Source organism: Pinus tabuliformis, chromosome 1_2 (genome assembly GCF_031772625.1).
Source record: "Pinus tabuliformis cultivar Carrire ecotype Pingquan chromosome 1_2, CPIR1, whole genome shotgun sequence".
NCBI classification, from domain to species: domain Eukaryota; kingdom Viridiplantae; phylum Streptophyta; class Pinopsida; order Pinales; family Pinaceae; genus Pinus; species Pinus tabuliformis.
The window spans coordinates 528997005-529015205 of NC_142298.1; the positions used below are offsets into that span (position 1 = coordinate 528997005).

The 18201-nt window shown below is 33.7% G+C and overlaps 1 pseudogene; it reads left to right on the forward strand.

The window, feature by feature from the left end:
* The first annotated feature begins 16747 nt into the window (after positions 1-16747).
* LOC149206659 (WD repeat-containing protein VIP3 pseudogene) lies at positions 16748-17650 on the forward strand (annotated as a pseudogene).
* The last annotated feature ends 551 nt before the right edge of the window (positions 17651-18201 follow it).

Below are 18201 nucleotides of genomic sequence, written 5' to 3' on the forward strand. Positions count from 1 at the left end.
AGGCCATTTCTAGTCTTTCCCAAAGAAACACCATCATAATAGACCAGCTCATAGGATCCTTTAGCTAATACATGTTTTACAATGTAAGGGCCATGCCACATGGGCTCGAATTTACCTGCACCTAGTTTATCATGAGCTTGATCATAGACCAAGACTAGGTCACCTTCTGCATACAAATGAGGGTTCACGCTTTGATCAAATTTAGCCTTAATTCATTTTTTATGAGGCTCACTTGCAAAAGTGACCTCACAACAAGTTTCATGTAGATGTGTGAAGTGTAAAAAACACTATTCCTTTGCAAAGGTAGATGGTAATAATTTGATGGCTAGTTTTAAAGATGGAATTTTACATTCAATAGGAAAAATTGCTTCCAAACCATAGAAAAGTTGGAAGGGAGTAAAACTCATGGATGTTTTCGCATTAGTACAGTATGCCCACAAAGATGGGAAAATAATGGTATGCTAGTTTCCTTTACGAATACCAACTATTTGTTTGATAATGTTTGTCAAAACTTTATTGACAACTTCGACTTGACCATTTTCTTGTGGATAATAAGGTGTAGAGCTATCATGGTGAAGGTCGAGTTGTACAGATAGTTCATTCATCATAAAATTGTGAAAATGGCTACCATGGTCCGTAACTATGGCTTGTGGTACACCAAACTGAGCAATTAAATGATTGAAAATGAAAATTGTTGCAGTTTCATCATTGTCCTTGTATGTAGGCATCACCTCGTCCCATTTCATAACATAATCAACTGCAAGAATAATATACCCATGCCTCCCAACCGAGTTAGGGTTACATGTAATGAAATCTATGCCCCCTTTTGTAATTGACCAACAACTATAATAGGGTGAAGAGGAGTTGGGGGCGCTCGCATCTTGCAATCATAAACCTGGAAATTATGGCATTTTCAAACTACAATGATGCAATCCTTAAACATAGATGGCCAAAAATAACCAACACACAATATATTTTGGGTAGTGGCATACCCAGACATATGATTGCCACATGCTCCAGAATGGCAATCATTCAATTCTTTTTTAGCCTCTTGAAGAGTTAAACATCGTCGAAAAATATAATCAACACCGTGACAATAAAGAGTGTCTCCAACAATATTGTATTGCTGGGATTGGTAGCAAATGCGATGATGATGAGTTTGAGATAATTTAGGCCTAAAAGTTTGGGTTTGAAGATATATAATGATATCTCCGTACCAAGGATCGAACGTACTGATTAGAAAGAGAGATTCATCAACAAGAGAATCCTCTACCACTGTTTTGGTATCAGTATAGGGAAAGTCACATAACAACTCAACAAAAACTAATGATTTATTTTATTTAGATCTTTCGAATTCTAAATCAAATTCCTGTAATATAACTATCCATTTTGAGTATTTCTCCCTAGCAATTGTTTGGTAAGAATATACATCATAGGGTTGCAATCCGAAATGACAGTTGTTTTTCGCAAAAGTATATAGTGACGAAAACGTTGAACAACTTGAACAATTTCCAAGGCTAGTTTCTCCACATGTGCATACTTGATCTCAGTTTTAGTGAGATTTTGACTTAGATAGTAAATCACATGTTCATTGTTAAAGTCATCTTCCTATACTAAAACCATGCCTATGGTGGCATTTGACGCAACTAGGTATAGAAAGTAATCTTGGTGATAATCAGGTGGATGCAATAACGGTGCATGGGTCAACGCGTATTTTAATGCATCAAAATATTTTTCAGCAAGCTCATCCCAAATGAAAGGAATTCCTTTTTTCAAAATTCGGGTAAAACCCGGTGAGTTTGGAATAGTTATGGATGAATCTACACAAAAAAATTCTTTCCCTTGCAAAATTTGTAGTTTACGAAGTGCAGAAGGAGTAGGCAAGTTCAGAATTGTCTCTACCTTCAAAGGATCAACACAAATGCCTTATTTTTAAACTATAAAACCTAGAAGTTGACCGGACCATATGCAAAAAAAATCATTTGTGTAGATTCAACCGAATATTGTAATGCCTACATCTAATGAAAATTGTTTTCAAATGTGACGGATGATCTTGTCGTTTCATTAAATGAGCCGATAGGTCATCCAGGTAGGGTTGGAAAATATGTTTGATATCATGAAACGTGTAAGACATTGCTCTTTGAAAAGTTGCACCATCATTCTTCAAACCAAATGGGAGTTTGTGATAAGAAAAAGTTCCCCATGGGAAAATGAATGTAGTTTTATGATGATCAGTAGGGAATATGTTTATTTGATTATAACCAGAGAATCTATCCATAAAAGATAAAATATCATTTGTGGCACAATCATCAATGATTTGATTGATACACGATAATGGGCAACTGTTCTTTGGACAAGCTTTGTTAATGTCCCTGTAATCAACACATACTCTAATAGTTCCTTATTTTTTATTGACTGGTACAATGTTTGATACCCAATCAGTTAATGGAACATGGTAAATGAAACCTGCTTTTAATAGTTTTTCAACCTCAACTTTTATAGCAACAACTTTTCATGGATGAATCAGACACAATCTTTGCCTAATAGGGTTGGCATCCAGATAAGTCTTGATTTCATGCACTACAATATTAGGATCGATTCTTGGTATCTCTTCGTAAGAACAAGAAAAAATGTCATGGAATTCCTGAAATAGGGCTTTATATGTTGAAATTTCTTCCAAAGAATAAGAAGCACATATATGAATATTTTTAGTAATCCCTGGTTTGACTGAGATGTTAATGGGCATTGTTGCTGATATATTTCCTAAATTCTTTTCAGATTCAGAATAAAGGATAGAAATCAAACATTCAGGATCATTGACAATCTCAGGCGAAAACATAGATGAAAAATCATTCTCGATTTTGTCAAGGCAAGGTAAGAAATATGAGCGATGATGGTAATCATCCCATGGCATTTCATCTAATGTCATTACCTCCATAATCCCTTCATTAGTTATAAAGTTTCCATCAAAAGGATTAGGTGTTGATATTGGTTCTAAATGAGACAAATGAGAATAATCATCGATGATCATATTCACTCAATCATTTTCAGATGTTGCATTGGAAAAGGACTGAATTGCCTGATAAGTCAATTCAAAAGGGCTAAGAGGCATCTCACTACTGTAAGGTTAATTTTGACTCTAAAGGAACTTTCCAAGGATCAAAAGACTTGAAAGTGCTTGATGTAATCATATTGACTTGGGAAACATTATGAGGAAAATTTGGTGGAGGGAATGTGAAAGTTCCCATAAGGGATGAGTCTTTAAGAAGACTAACACCAACATATTCATACGAAGTAGTTGATTTTCCAACAAAAGGAACGCTACTAACAGAGTTCGGGTCTGAAGTATAATAGGACAACTAGTCTACTTTTAGAATTTTTCCTTTATGAGGAAACATAATCATTCAAAAGCATGAGAATACCACTACAGACATGGCATAAGTCCAACTTCAACCAAGTAAAAGGTTATAATCAAGTTGAGCATCGACAACCTCAACTTCAATCACAACTATTTTACCCTTTAATTCTACGGGCAGATCGTTCAAAATTCCATAAGGTCAAAAACCTTTTCCATCAAAGGCGTTCAAATTCATGAGAGACTGGTTGATTTTTGGAGAACCTAAAGCTTTCCTACAAGCAATATACATAATGCATATAGACGCTCCTTCGTCAATCACTATTCAAAAAGCTTGTCTAGATTTGACAAACACTGCTAACTGAATTGCTAGTTGATGTGGGAGTCATGGTACATGATTTTCAAGATTAAAAATAATTATATTTGAGTCTTGAGGATCTACTGATCCTATAGATGATAATATTAATTTCCTTTGTGCTGGACAAGTCTGAAGCACTTCAAGAGCCAACATTGTTGAAGGTGACATAGCCATATCTTCAACAATGTTGTAATTTTGAGTAGCTCTAACATGAGGATTAAAAGCTGAATTTCGAAGAACACCTTTAGCAGGTGGTCGAATTATCATATCAGGATTGGATTTCTCAATACACAAAGGTTTAGAAGTAGGAGCGGATGTGGAGTTATAATAAGGTAAACTAGAATCATCAGACTTTTTTATCCATAGTCTTTAGATCTTGTAGCTACCATAACTGGTGAAGACATCATCATGATGTCCGCTGATGTGGAAGAGGAAGATGGTATATGGGAGACCATCTTACTGTCTGAAGGAGGAAAAGGATCCTTCAAAACAATGGGAGTGGGTGAACCCTTAATGAATTTAGAAACTTCGAAACAAGGATAATGAGGTTCTTCTTTTTATCAGATCGTTTTTTCTTGTTTGATTTCTCCTTAGGGGAAGTGTTTTCTTTCATTTTACCTTTTCCTTTCTTTTTACCTCCAGATTTCTTGTTCTTGCCAGTAGATGAATCTATGGCATTAATTTCAGAAGTAATTTTAGGAGAAGGATCTTCTTCAGGTGAATCAGGTAAAGCCAAAATCTGAGTTTTCTTAGAATTTTTATTTTTAGGCTTAGATTGTTGGCTAATAGAACCAATCACACCATCAGTAGCATGTGGTCATGTAAAGGCTAGATTGGTTTGACTTGGACAAGGCAGATATGGAATTTTTTCATACAAAGTGCCAGATTGAGTATAAATGAGATCTAAGTACTAAGCACGAGCGATAATGTGTTCTTTAGTTACAACACCATCCTTAAAACATCTTCAATAATTACTGGTAAAAGTGATTTTATGAACCATTCAACCAAAATCTGGTTTGGAATATAAAATTTAACTAAACGACATCTCCGCCTCCATTCATGAATATGATCTAAAATATGGGTTGACGTTGACTATTTTAAAGAAGTTAAAATTTCAGTACCATTATCCTAATGAATGGGTAAATGAAAATTTGTCAAAAAGGAAGTGGTTATGGAATTGAAAGTACTAAAAGAACCTCGCGGTAACTCAACATACTGATTGGCTTCCGAACTGGTTAAGGTCCTTTGGAAAATATGTAATCTAATAAAATCATCAATTAACGATTTCGACACGCACCAAAGATGATAAGTCATGACATGTATTGACGGGTCTTCTCTCGATTTACCTTCAAATTTTAGAAAGTCACTGGGTAACTTTGTAGGGATTGGCGGCCAAAATGGTATATAAAAAATGGGATCATTTGTTAACCGAGATAGGTCCGGTAAATCCAAAGTTTCAATAATTGGTAACTGACAATTAGGATCCTACTGCGGGTATTGATAACCTTGAGGGATGAGTCCTGTTCCTGGAGGAGCATAACGAGGGTATTGTGGAATATCCTGAGAAGTTGGAATTTGCATACCTCCCAAATATCCAGGATGAGCCATACCATATTGTAGTTTAATAGGTACTTGAAAAGTATGCCTGAGGAAACATTGATTCTGGAAATGAGGACCTTGACCCATTTGACCCTAGATAAAATGTCCTTGGAAGGGTTGACCTTGGAAGAATTGATTTTGAAAAGGTTGGCCTTGAAAAAAATGACTCTGGGGTTGACCTTGCTGAACTTGTCCTTGAAGTGGTGTTTGGACATATGGTATACCAGATTGCACCATAGGTATTTAGGGTATAGAATGAATCATAAAAAGAGTTTGATAAGAAAATACCTAAGGAATAGTCTAAGTAATTGGTTGTATCGTTACTTGAGAAGTAATAGGAACAATTACCTATGATACTCCTAGGATGACAGTTTGTGGTGAACTTGTAACTAGATTCTAAATAGACGTTTACACAATAGACTGAACCAAAGTTTGTGGAGTATTTGGGACAAGTTGCTTTAATGGTTGCTGAGCAGGTGTCGATGGATTACCCTAAACAGGTTGTTGAACTTGAATAGGAATTCCCTAAACATGCATTTTATAAATAGGTTGTCTGATGGGCTGAACAGGTCAATAGTTAGGTACTTAAGGAGAAACTAGAAATGGATGTTGGTTATATGATGAATTCCAGATAGTGTTCATCCTAGGGAACGAAGTAGCAATAACAGTTTGAGATACAACAGGTTAACCAAAACCGCCTTGAGGGATTTGACCATAAAGTGGATAATTTTGGTAGGAGGTTTCCCTCCACTTGTAGGATAAGTTTCAACTAAAGGTTTTCCTCCTAGAGGAGGATATGATGGTTTCCTCTCAGGTGGATAATAATCTCCTATTGGGTTTGTTTGAGGATTACCTATGTTGCAGGAAATCATGTTTATGTACTAATTAGATGTGAAACCTTGAAGTGTAGGATCATTTAACCAAGTTGACATAGTTAAAGGTTGATTTGAGGGAGAAGCTCCTGAATATGTCCGAGAAAGAGATTGATATCTCTAGGTGGCACTAATGGGCCACCATATAAATTTGATTATGGAGGATTAGAAAACATAAACATATCTAATGGCATGGCCCCATAAATCATTATAGAAAAATCAAAACCTAGTACAGAAGAATAAGGAGTAGTGTATCGTGGAATGCGTTGACCTAAAATGTTCAAAGGCGTAAAATACCAAGGGTTAGGTCAAAAAGAGGAAAAGAGAAGTTCTTGAAAATCTATCTGGTCATAGGTAAAAACTGGCATATTAGGTGATTCTTCCTCTTTGTAAGAAGCAAGTTCTTTGATACTAATAAGACCAAGAGGCAGACTATTGATAATAATGATTTTTACTCATGGTGATCGTGGAGGAGTAGGGGATAAAGAAGCTAAAGGTGTTTCAGTTCTAGGAATGTCAGATTCAGGTTCTTCGATATCTGGTTCGGTCAATTGAGAGACAATAGTTTCGCTAGTATCTGATTCTAATTGAATAAGTTCAGTAACTATTGGATCAATTACTTCTGAGTGTGATTCTAGTGTTTGAGGTTGATCAAATTTAGATTCTGTTACTTCAAGTCCTAGAATAGTAGATGTTTCTATTCCATTTACTTTAGTTCCTGTTACATAAGAATCTATAATAGTAGAAGTTTTAGGTCCATCTGTAGTCTTAGATCCTTTTGATTTTGATTTTTTAGTTTTAATATTTTCTAGTTGACTCAACGTATATTCAGGGGGTTAACCCAACATTCTATGTGACTATCTAGATAATTTAGCCACGATGATTTTTTTATGAATTAATAATTCACACAATATCAAAATTACACCTAAAGTCTCTAGAAAGTGAAAAACAAACAAAGTAACACACGCTAATAAATCTAGGAATTCAAACCATACAAACTCACCTTTCACAGAGATCAATATTTACTAGTTGGTGATGAAATCCAACGTCATAGAGATCAAAGTGAAAATATTTATAGATATGAGTGTTTGGAACCATTTACCCTGACAACCTACTTGATGAGATAGTATGGTGCAAGTAACTTCGCTTATGCCATCTTGGGCAAAGATTACCCTCCAAAAAGTCGAAATGAGTCTAGTCAATGTCTATTCTAGGTACAATAGGACCTTCCCTTTTCCATCACCTGAGGTAGAGCCCTAGGATTATGGTCACTAAGTTTACCATCTACAACAATTTCACCTGGGGGGATAGTCGTAAATTAGATGTACACACAAGGGTAGAGTAACAAAGCTCAATCCCCTTGAAAGCTCCCCAACATGGTTAATTGGAGGTTTACTTTCAAGTGACCCCAAGTACCTTTCGACACTTTTTTAATACATATAAATGGCTCTATCATAGCCAATGAAGTGGGTACCACCACTTCACCAGATCCGACATGATCTTGTACTTAACTCATGTATAAGAAGAGCTTTCGAGAGAAAAATTGAAATATTTGGATTTCTCTTCCTAACTAAAGATTCTATTGTTTGTTTGTAGCTTTGGAAAATTTATTTCCTTCCTTACTCCAAATCCCTACACTTAAGATACTATAGGTGGTAAGAGCCCTAAAAAAATGTCAAATACTAATTTGTTTTATTTAACACTATGTTATTAAGCTGTTATTTACTCAATGGGTGGTGAGAGTGAAACTAATGATATTATGGCTCGACTCAAAATTCTAATGCAATCGAACATGCAATTTGTAATCTATTGTTCAATGAAATCCTATATACAAGAAAGTGAGAGTTTCTTTGATTTTCGTTTCAAAAATAAAATGCAAAACTCAAAACTTAACTTAAAATTCTTTTCACCAGCTAGCCAATTTCACTTTTAATGTAATCCAGATGCAAAAATAAACTAAGATTTCAAATTCGCCTAAAGAACAAACAAACTCAAAATGTCCTTTATCACTAATCACTCAAAATTTTCAAAACACAAAGGAATCAAACAAGAGTTGGAAAAAATGAAATTTTCCTAATGAATTCTTTTAAATAATGGTGCCAAAAGTGCAATTATGAAGGAATTCAAAATTGAAAAGAAATAAATTCTTTTATCATTCAGAAATGACAACCATTCTTCATAAAACACACTAATTTCTGAGAAACCCTAATTTGCAATTAAACAAATAATTTCTTCATAAATAAGAAATATTGATAATGGATCTGGTATATTTGACAGAAAAAGACAGGAATATAGTAATCTTGAAGACAACCTATCTCTTTTTGATCAATCAACAAACAAGCCAGAAAAAATCTTAACCAATTTTGCAAATGGAAACAATTTATCAGAAATACTTAATAAAGAACTCAAATAAGTTCAAAATGATATTAGACAACTGAAAAAAATATGATGACACTTTCAGAAACCAAAATTCAAATTCTGGGTAGAAGATTTTTTTATTTTTATTTTTCAAATTTCTAGGAACTGTTCAGGTAAGCAATGTAAACCAGTGTACATGCGCAAGTTTCTCAACGCACAAATTTCACATATCGATGTTCTATGTATGAAAAAAATCCCGTAGGTATGGGAAATACAAGAAAAATAAAAAGAAAGAAATCAAACCAAAAGGATCTAAAAGATCATAAATTTTCTAAGACTCAGGTCCAGCTAGACAAAGAAGATCGGAAAGAAAAACCAAGAAAAGAGAAGAGAACAATAACATTCCCTAGCAGAGTCGCCAATTTGTTAGGCAGATAAATCCCTCTTGCTGACAAGAGTGATCTCCCTATATCCTAAAGGAAACTAGAAACAAATAGACAATTGAATAACTCTTTCCCTAAGCTTACTTCATTTGAATTATGAGTATAAAAGATGGTGAATAAGCCTCTCACCTATTTGCGAAATTCTTGATGAAGATCCCTGCTTGTCTTGATGTAGCTTCTCAATGCTTGAAAAGACCTACAACCACAAACATAAGAAATATCAAAGGCATATGCAACATAACAATTCAAACAAGCTTAATCTAATGATCAAGGAGATTAGAAATTGAAATTGCCTTAATGAATATCTAAAGAACTATAAACCATTCATCATTTCAGTAAGACAATACAATGGAAAAAAATATTCATTTGTATTAATTCAAGGATAAAGAAGAGCCTTACAACCTTTGCCTTGATGTCATGAGGTTCCTCCCAAATGCCTCCAACCCTTTCCTTAGATGATAAGCCTTCCAATCTCAATTCAACAACATAAGTCTATCTTTTCTGACCTCCTCAATCCCTCTACCCTTTAGTCAATTTATAGGCCAAGAGGAAGAAGTTTTAGATCCAAAAGAGGAGGATGAGATCCCCTAATTGGGGGATTAGGGCTCCTTGAGAAAGGGAATTAGGTCCATCATCTGAGGGGTTTGGCTCAAATAGATATGACCTGGGAGCTTTCAGTTGGGATATATTCACCCAATAATGCTTCTATATCTCACTTTTTATTTTTACTTTTCTTTGATTCACCTGCACAATCTATAGTGGTAGACAGGGCACAATTCTGTGTTGTTCTCAGGGTTAATCACACTGAATGCGCATAAACTTCTAGGAAAATTGTGCAGGTCATACTTAATAAGGTATACAAGACATTTCCCCCAAAATTCTCATATTGTTCAAGGAATCTTTTATTGTTTGAAACCTAAGGGAGTTCAATGGAACATGTTCATGGCTAGCGAGAAATCCATTTATATTGATCAAGTGTCATGGTGACAAAGTGATGTGTAACACCATTTTCATGGTAAACTATGTTGGAACTTTCATATTTGTTAACTTTTTGTTCCATTTTCTCTACCAAAGTAGAAGATGGTTAGGCTTACTTCCATTTGAACATTGATCCAAGTGAAGCATTGAATAATTGTTTTGCATGCTTCTACTTCACTTTTTCCTTTCATGCACATGTGCTTATAGGAAACAAACATTCTATCCAAAACCTGTCTAATCTGTCCAACGTACATGTCATTAATATTCCATTATGGATACCAATCATCAGCAAAGGTTTGGGACTCATGAATTTTTTCCTTTTAGATCAGGTTATGTTTCTCTAACATGTAGGACTTGAGTAACCAATGAGTGTTCTTGTTTTGAAGATAATGCATGTTGTTCTTTGGGAAACAAAGCCGGAAACTTTTCTATGTATTTCTGAGGGGCTATAGTTGTAATGTGTAGAGTAGTATGGGAAATACAATGAGAAATGGGAATTTTTTCTTCCTTATTATCAGGAAATCTATTTTTTATACTTTTAGTTTTCTCAACTATCATTTCTAAAATTCCTAACATCATTTCAAAAGTAGTTTCCAAATTTTTATCCACCTCTTTGTAGTTTTCTTTTGATTTCTCTTTAGCATAAAAAACTGTCCTTCTAGTGTCATTTAATCCATATTTGATTTCTGAAACTGAAAAAATCATTTCATTTATAGAAGATGTAATATAATTTATTGATACTTGGAGGCTATCAGTATGTATTTTGGAGCCATAATCATTTGTAACAAAAGTATTTATTTGCATACCCCTTAAGGAAGTATTGGTCTAATTTAGTTGTGCACTAATACTTTGAATTCTAATTTTTGCTCTAGTCAAAGGGGCTTCTTCATTTAAGACCAATGTGATTTCTTTTGATTTCTTGGTTTCTTCTTCAAGAATGATTCCTTTAGAAGGGGGAAGATGGATTTGGATTCAATTTTTCTCCCATCTAGACTCTTGCATTTGTGTCTTGTGGAGATAACTTCAATTTCGTTTTTTCTTCCCCACTATGTGTCATTTGAATAGAATAATTCATTTGTTTCAGTCTCCTTTCATAGAAGGAGATCCAAAAATTTTGTTCTCACATATATCTTTTCCATTTTTTTACCAGAATTTTCTTCTGTTCATTAGACACTGAGGAATTAAACTATTTTGTCTCTAGATGAGTATATAGATCTTGGTTTATCTTTTTTTTCATCCATTCAAAATTAAATTTCCACTTGTAACAACCTCTCATTAACGAAAAGAGTTTTTTCATCTCTAAAATTGGAGGCTTCTACATTCCTAGGTGAAGCATATTTTCAAATATGCACTATGGAATCACATCATCTCCTAGATCTTTGTATCCTAGGCCATACCTTGGAGTACTAGGTTTCCTCAACTTTTTGAAAATTTCTATGAGCGTGGGATCTTCCCTTTCAAAAGTGGTTTTCATTAAGATATGATCATCATGAGGAAAACTTATCTTTGCACATCGGGGGTGTGGACATGGTCCCTGTGTAGTTGAAATGGAGGAGGAAGATGTGTCCTTATATTGTGGTTTTGGTGTTCAAAGGAAATGACATTCTCACCATGTTGGGATGAAAAGTTCTACAAAGAGAATGTAGTAGAACAATTGAGACAAACAATAGAGTAGGAAGAATATTTAAGTGATTTAGCTAATGTAGCTAGTTGATTATGAGAAATAGATGTTTTTAGAGTATGTGGAAATGAAATAATGGTGGAAGAAGGGGATTATTTAATGAGTGAAGAAGTAATATATCGTTGCTTTAGAACCTTGGGAACATTAACAACCCATGTTTCTGGGAAAGAGAGGTCTTCCCATTTTATGACCTAGTGTTCCATCTTCTAATTTGAAGGATCTGTTAGGACCAAAGTGCTTCACTGAGACTCTTGGCTTGAGGTGTGTAATACTATAGGATACATCGTGTTGGTATTTCTAAAACAACCTTGGTTTTGGATGGAAATATTAGGTCTCTGGGATTTTACATCAAAACCAGTAGTTTTGATTTGCAATTTAAGAACATCTCCTAAATGGTCATAAAAAACATGGATTAAGAAGTTTGGATAGTAGTCAAACCAAACGGGACCATTAGACAGTGGAGCCACTATTCCTCGAATTAATGAATCTCTAAACTTACGAGGTGTGAGGTCTCTTACACTACATAAGACATAAGCATTGATACCTATATGAACTAATGCAGAAATCCCAACTGTTACGCATTGGATATGTAGATAATTTGTTCCATGTTTTTAGGCCTCTTTCTAGATTTGTTCTTGAGACTATGCTCACTTCCTCAAAATATGCAAAACCAAATCTGCAGCCAAAGCTAAGGGCGGGCTAAAAGAGGATTCCAAGTGAATAGGAGGTTTCCCCTTCGACGCCTGAGGAGAGAACTTTGAATCTGCAAAAATGAGGGTACAGAGGCATGTGTCATTGTAATGGGGAAATGGGTGTCTGAAATTAGAGAACCAAAAAAGAAAAGTTGAATCAGGATCAACTCCTTCTAAACCATAGAGATGGTCGCTCGACCTTACAATGTTGGTGCATTCCACTTGAAGGGAAAGAAGTGCGTGTTGCTCAATTTCCCAGTGTTGATTAATCACCACCCTCCACACTCCATTTCTTTGTCTTCGTATGACATTCGGGCTGTTGCTGCAGAAGTATTGCAATGTGTTATTGGGTGACCAAAGAAGATCTCACTTTCCAATGTGAGTTTTTTTGGTTATTATTATCTTGTTACTAAAATGTTTTTTTTCCGTCTAGAGACAATAGCTTTTACTCTATAAAGTGTTTGGATTAACATAAAAATAATTTTCTTATTCAAAAAATTAAATTGGATGATCGATGGCTTCATGACAAACTATGACCATCTTATTTTGCGTGGCATAATATTATCAATAAACAGTGATGTATTTTAACACTATGATTAAAGAAAATAAGTTACAAACAAAGAAATTTGGGTTAGGAAAAAGAATTTTCCCCATATTTTAGATTTCTTAAAATCACATTTTACTTCACACACATCAAATACTTTAACAAAAAATATCAACAAAAGTTTTAGAACTTCATTTCAATGTTGGAATATTAATTCCTATTTGTCTTAGTTGTGACTTTCTATGGAAAGAGTCTGTTCCTATTCTATAGGAGTGGTTTCTCTAGTTTGGTGTGTGGTTGAGATATTATCTCAACCAACAAATTGTCTGTCCAAGATAGTTTCTCTATCTTGAGAGAACACTTCCTATATATATGTAATCTCATATTTGATTAAGATGATATAGATTCCTTTATCAAGTTTTATCATGGTATTAGAGCCCTAAGGGCCTGCTCCCTCCTGGGCCTAGCCCATTCTAGGCTGAGGAAGCTTGGCCCCTCCTGGGCTGAGGAAAATAAAAATGTATTTATGTTGTTTTAATTTTTGAGTTTGTCCATCATCGAGCTTACAGCACGGAGGTGGCGTTGGTAACCAGCTCTCTAGGTGGCACAGTGGTGGATCCATGCTGTGGAGGTTGCTGGGAGGCTAAGCGCTGGAGCAATGGAGGTGGAGACCCTGAGGCTATAGTGAATCAATCACGTGCCGGCCTGTTGACGGATCTATGGAGGTAGTTTGTTGGCATATAGTGCTGATGATATGAGTTTTTTTGAAATCGAAAAGCAGCCAACCTATGCTGTGTGCTGGTGAGGCCGATTAGTGGTGAGGGTGGTCGGTGGTAGATATAATCTACGTAAACTTTGAAATGAGAATTGATACTGTTACCCATTTTGTAGAGATAGCAAAAAAGTGACCTGATTTTGAAAAGGGGTTATGTAGAACACACATGTTTTTTTTAAAGCATAGTTTTTGGCACTTTAATTTTTTTTTATGTACATTGCGTTTTAGAATGGTAGTGATTTTCATGTTGATTTAAAAAAGTGGTCATTCTGCATCAGACCCTTTTTTAAAAGACCTATTTTTTGACTTTAAATTTTCTAATGTATGAAATGTAAATAATTAATTTGTAAATTTAATAATTTTGGAAGTGGTTTTCTTCTTCACATTTTCTTGTTTTTATTTTTATTTTTGTTTTTTTTGTAGTGAGGTTTTTATTGTTTTGCATATTTAAAGAAGAAGCTCGATATTTTGCATTTTCGATATTCTACATATTTATACATCGTTAATTAAATTTTCAATCCATATGAAATAATTGTCTCTAAAAAAAATATAAAAATATATATAAAAAAGACATAAATTAAAAATAAGAAATGTTAAAAAAAATTATCTCATAAACCATAAAAGAATGGAACAAAAAATATATATATATATATATATATATATATATATATATATATATATATATATATATATAAAGTAAGTAAAAATAGAGAAATTAAAAAAAAACATTAGCAAAAACTAGGAAAAAATAAAATAAAAACAAACTAGTTTAAAAACATAAAATAAAATAAAAAATTAACAAAAAATATTTAAAAACTAGTAAAATTAATATTAAAAAAAACAAAAATAAACTCAAATTAAAAAAAAAAATAAAAAAAAAAATAAAATAAATATATATATATATATATATATATATATATATATGAAAATGGCGTAAAATATATGTCTTTTCAAATGAAAAAAAAAAAGTAAAAAACAAAAAACATTTATAGTTTATAAAGAAATGCCTATTTTTTATTTAAAAAAAAAAAAATAAATAAATAAATTATGAAAAAAAACCAAAAAAGTGCGTATTTTTGATTTTTTTTTTTAAATAATTATTATTTTTTATTAAACCTACATTTTTTATTTAAAAAAAAAAAAAAAAAAAATTTGAAACAATCTTTTTTTTTATTAAAAAAAAATTATAATTTTTTTTTTTAACAATTTTTTTTCTTTAAAAATACAAATCATTAAAAATATTTTAATTTTTCTTTAAACAAATTTAATTTTTTAATTTAAAATTTAAAAAATTATTAAAAAAAAATTAATATTGGTTTTTTTTTTTTAAATTATCATGGCCCTTCACTCTCCGACTGCCCGTGGTGGCGCAGTGGTGGGGAGAGGGGCCTACACGCTGGGGGGCAGGAGGGCGATTCTCGGAATCGCTCTCCCATCCCCTAGTCGCTCGTGGTGGCGCGGCCGTGGGCAGAGGGACCTGCGTGCAGCCCCCTCTGCCCACGACCGCACCACCACGGGCAACCGGAGGGTGGGAGGGTGATTCCCGGAATCGCCCGTTTGGCCCCCGACTGCCCGTGGTGGCGCAACCATGGGCAGAGGGGCCTGCGTGCATGACCGCGCCATCATAGGTGGCTGGGGAGTAGAGTGCCAAGATAATTTTTTTTTTTTTTTAATTAAAAAAAAGGGGTTAAAAAACCAATGTTAATTTTTTTTTTTTTTTTTTATTTTTATTTATTTAAATTAAAAAATTAAATTTGTTACCAAAAAAAAATTGTTTAAAAAAAATATTTAAATTTAATTTATTTATTTATTTTTTTAAATAAAAAAAATGTAGGTTTAATTAAAAAATAATTACATTTTTTTTTAATAAAAATATGCATTTTTATTTTTTATTTTTTATAATTTGAATTTTTTTTTGTTTTTTTTTTTAATATTAATTTTTGTTAATTTTCTATTTTTTTTTAAATCTAGTTTGTTTTTAGTTTTTAGTTTTAATTTCTTCTTCTTCTTTTTTTTCTTCTTTTTTTTTCTTAATTTTTCTTAATTTTTATTTTTATACTTAATTTTAGTTTATTTTAAATGTTTTTTTGTTTTTTTTTCTTTGCCAATTTTTTTTTTATGGTTTACAAGAATTTTTTTTTTTTCATTTTTTTTAAAAATATTTTTTGTACTATTTATTTGTTTATAATTTTTACTTTTATTTTTTAGTTTTTTAATTCTTATCATTAATTTTGTTTTTTTTTTACATTTTTATGAATGATTTTTTTTTATTTTTTTAGTTTTTTTATTTTTTTATTTTATGTTTGGTTTTTAGTATATATTTTAATTTATGTTTTGTTATTTTTTTTTAACCTTTTTTTTTGTGTTTTTTCATTGTTTTAGTTTATTTTTATTTTATTTTATGTTTTCATTATTTTTTTTTTTAAAATTTAATGTTTTTCGGGGTCATAATAAAATATTTTATGCCATTATTTCGAAATGTTGAAATTTTACTTTTGAAAAAAAAAGTTTTCTCCCAGCATTAACACTTTTCGTTTTGAGGGTGTTTTTTGGATAATTTTTGCCTAAAAAATTGGTTTTCACCGCCATTTTTAAAACATGTTGAAAATTTACCAAAGAAAAAAGAAGGTGTTATTCCAGCATCAACACTTTTCGTTTTTAGCACTGTTTTTGATGTTTTTTCGGGGTTTTTTTGCCAGAGTTCTCGTTTTGAGTCTATAGTTCCCGTTTCAAAGTTTACATTGTTTATATGAGTCTGTAGATCTATGAGTCTGCTGATCAAGGTTGTGGATCTCATCATGGTGAAAGACCTATCGATCGATTGTGCCTATTCATGGTGGCCATCGAGCGGTTGTTGGATCAAGGCATGGTGGTCATTGAGCAGTTGTTGGATCGGGGCATCTGGGCGCTGCTGATTTTTTTGTGACATGGTTGCTTCTCAAAAGGGTTTGGCGACTGGTGAGGTTCTAGATCCGAGGGAGTAGGCTACCGGCACCTCCATTGACCGCCTTTGCTAATTTTATCAGTGGCTAATACAGAATTTTGTTAATCGAACTCAAGAAGAAATCACAGGTTAACCCAACTTCTTGATAATGAATAAAGGGCGTAGACAGTGGGTGAAATTAAGGGTGGTGACTTGGGCTCCTGCCACAACCTCAAGGCTCGCTAAATTGCTTAGCGGATCGCTATATGAGAGTGCCAAGATATGGAGTGGCGATGAATTGGAAGAAGAGGCCACCAACATTGGCCTTTCCCTAGGAGTGGTGGCAGTGGCTGCCCATCCTACGACCCCAATTGCCTCTTCCACCTCCCTCGATATCCTTGTCCGCGTCTTCGATGTCAACACCAACACCATTGTTTCTACGCTCGAGTCACCCCCTTTAGAAGCTTGGAACATGCGGTTCCATCCCAAGGGGGGTATGTTGGCTGTAGTTAGAGGCGGTAGCACCTTTGTGAAGCTCTGGGATACTACTTCATGGTGGAAAAATATTTCCATTGAAGTTCCTAAAGGAGAGGGTACTAACACAAAATCATCAGAAAAAGATGGAGGAAAATTTGTTCTAGCTTTTGCATGGAGTCGAGATGGAAGTTGTCTTGCATGTAGCACAATGGACAGGACGATTGCAATATTTGATGTGATATGTGGCAAATTCTTGTACTATTTGGAGGGTCATTACATGCTGGTGAGATCCCTCACTTTTTCTCCCACTGATTCTCGTGTCTTATTCTCTGCTTCAGATGACAAGCATATTCATATGTATGATGTTGACAACAAGAGCCTTATCTGTGCTATGTCTGGGCATACAAGTTGGGTTCTAAGTATCGACGTCAGCCCAGATGGTTTAGCTATTGCCACGAGATCTAGTGACAGAAAGCTGGATAGTTTGTTGCTCATGCAACTGGAGGTTTACCGCCTTCTTCTTTCTCTTCGTGTCAACTTGACAAAATTGGAGTTTGGGAAGGCAAACGCATTGAGCTTGATGAACTCAATGTAAAAGTGAAATTTGTTAGAATTGCATATTTAAAATAAATAAAAATCTAATGAGAAACAAATTAATTTGGTATTTATAAATGTTTTGGAATTAGGAGCATTGAGCTTAGTTAACTCAATGGAGTGGTTTTGTTAGAATTAGCTACTCTAACAAATCATGCAGGTGAATCCAAGACAATTAAATTAGAAATAGAAAGAAGAGACCAAAGGTGCTTGGTGGTCAAGGTTGAAGTGCAATAACTATTGATCTTGTGCAAAGCAAGTGAAAATTTAGGATGATGGACAACTAGTTGAGTGTTTGTGTCAGTTTGTTGGATAGACTCACTTGCATATTGTATTATGAGTCACACATTTTATTAGTAAGCAAGTCTAGGATGTTTTATAGTGGTATTTGTAATGTATGTACCTGGTAACTCCAAAAGTTGGAGTTGTGTTGTAAGCCTTGTAAGGCATGTGTACCCCCATATAGTTCGTGGTAATCTAAAAACCACTTTGTATTTGTAGTGTCGGTTTGTGGTAAGCCAGAAACCACATGTAAGAGTGAAGTGGGACAGA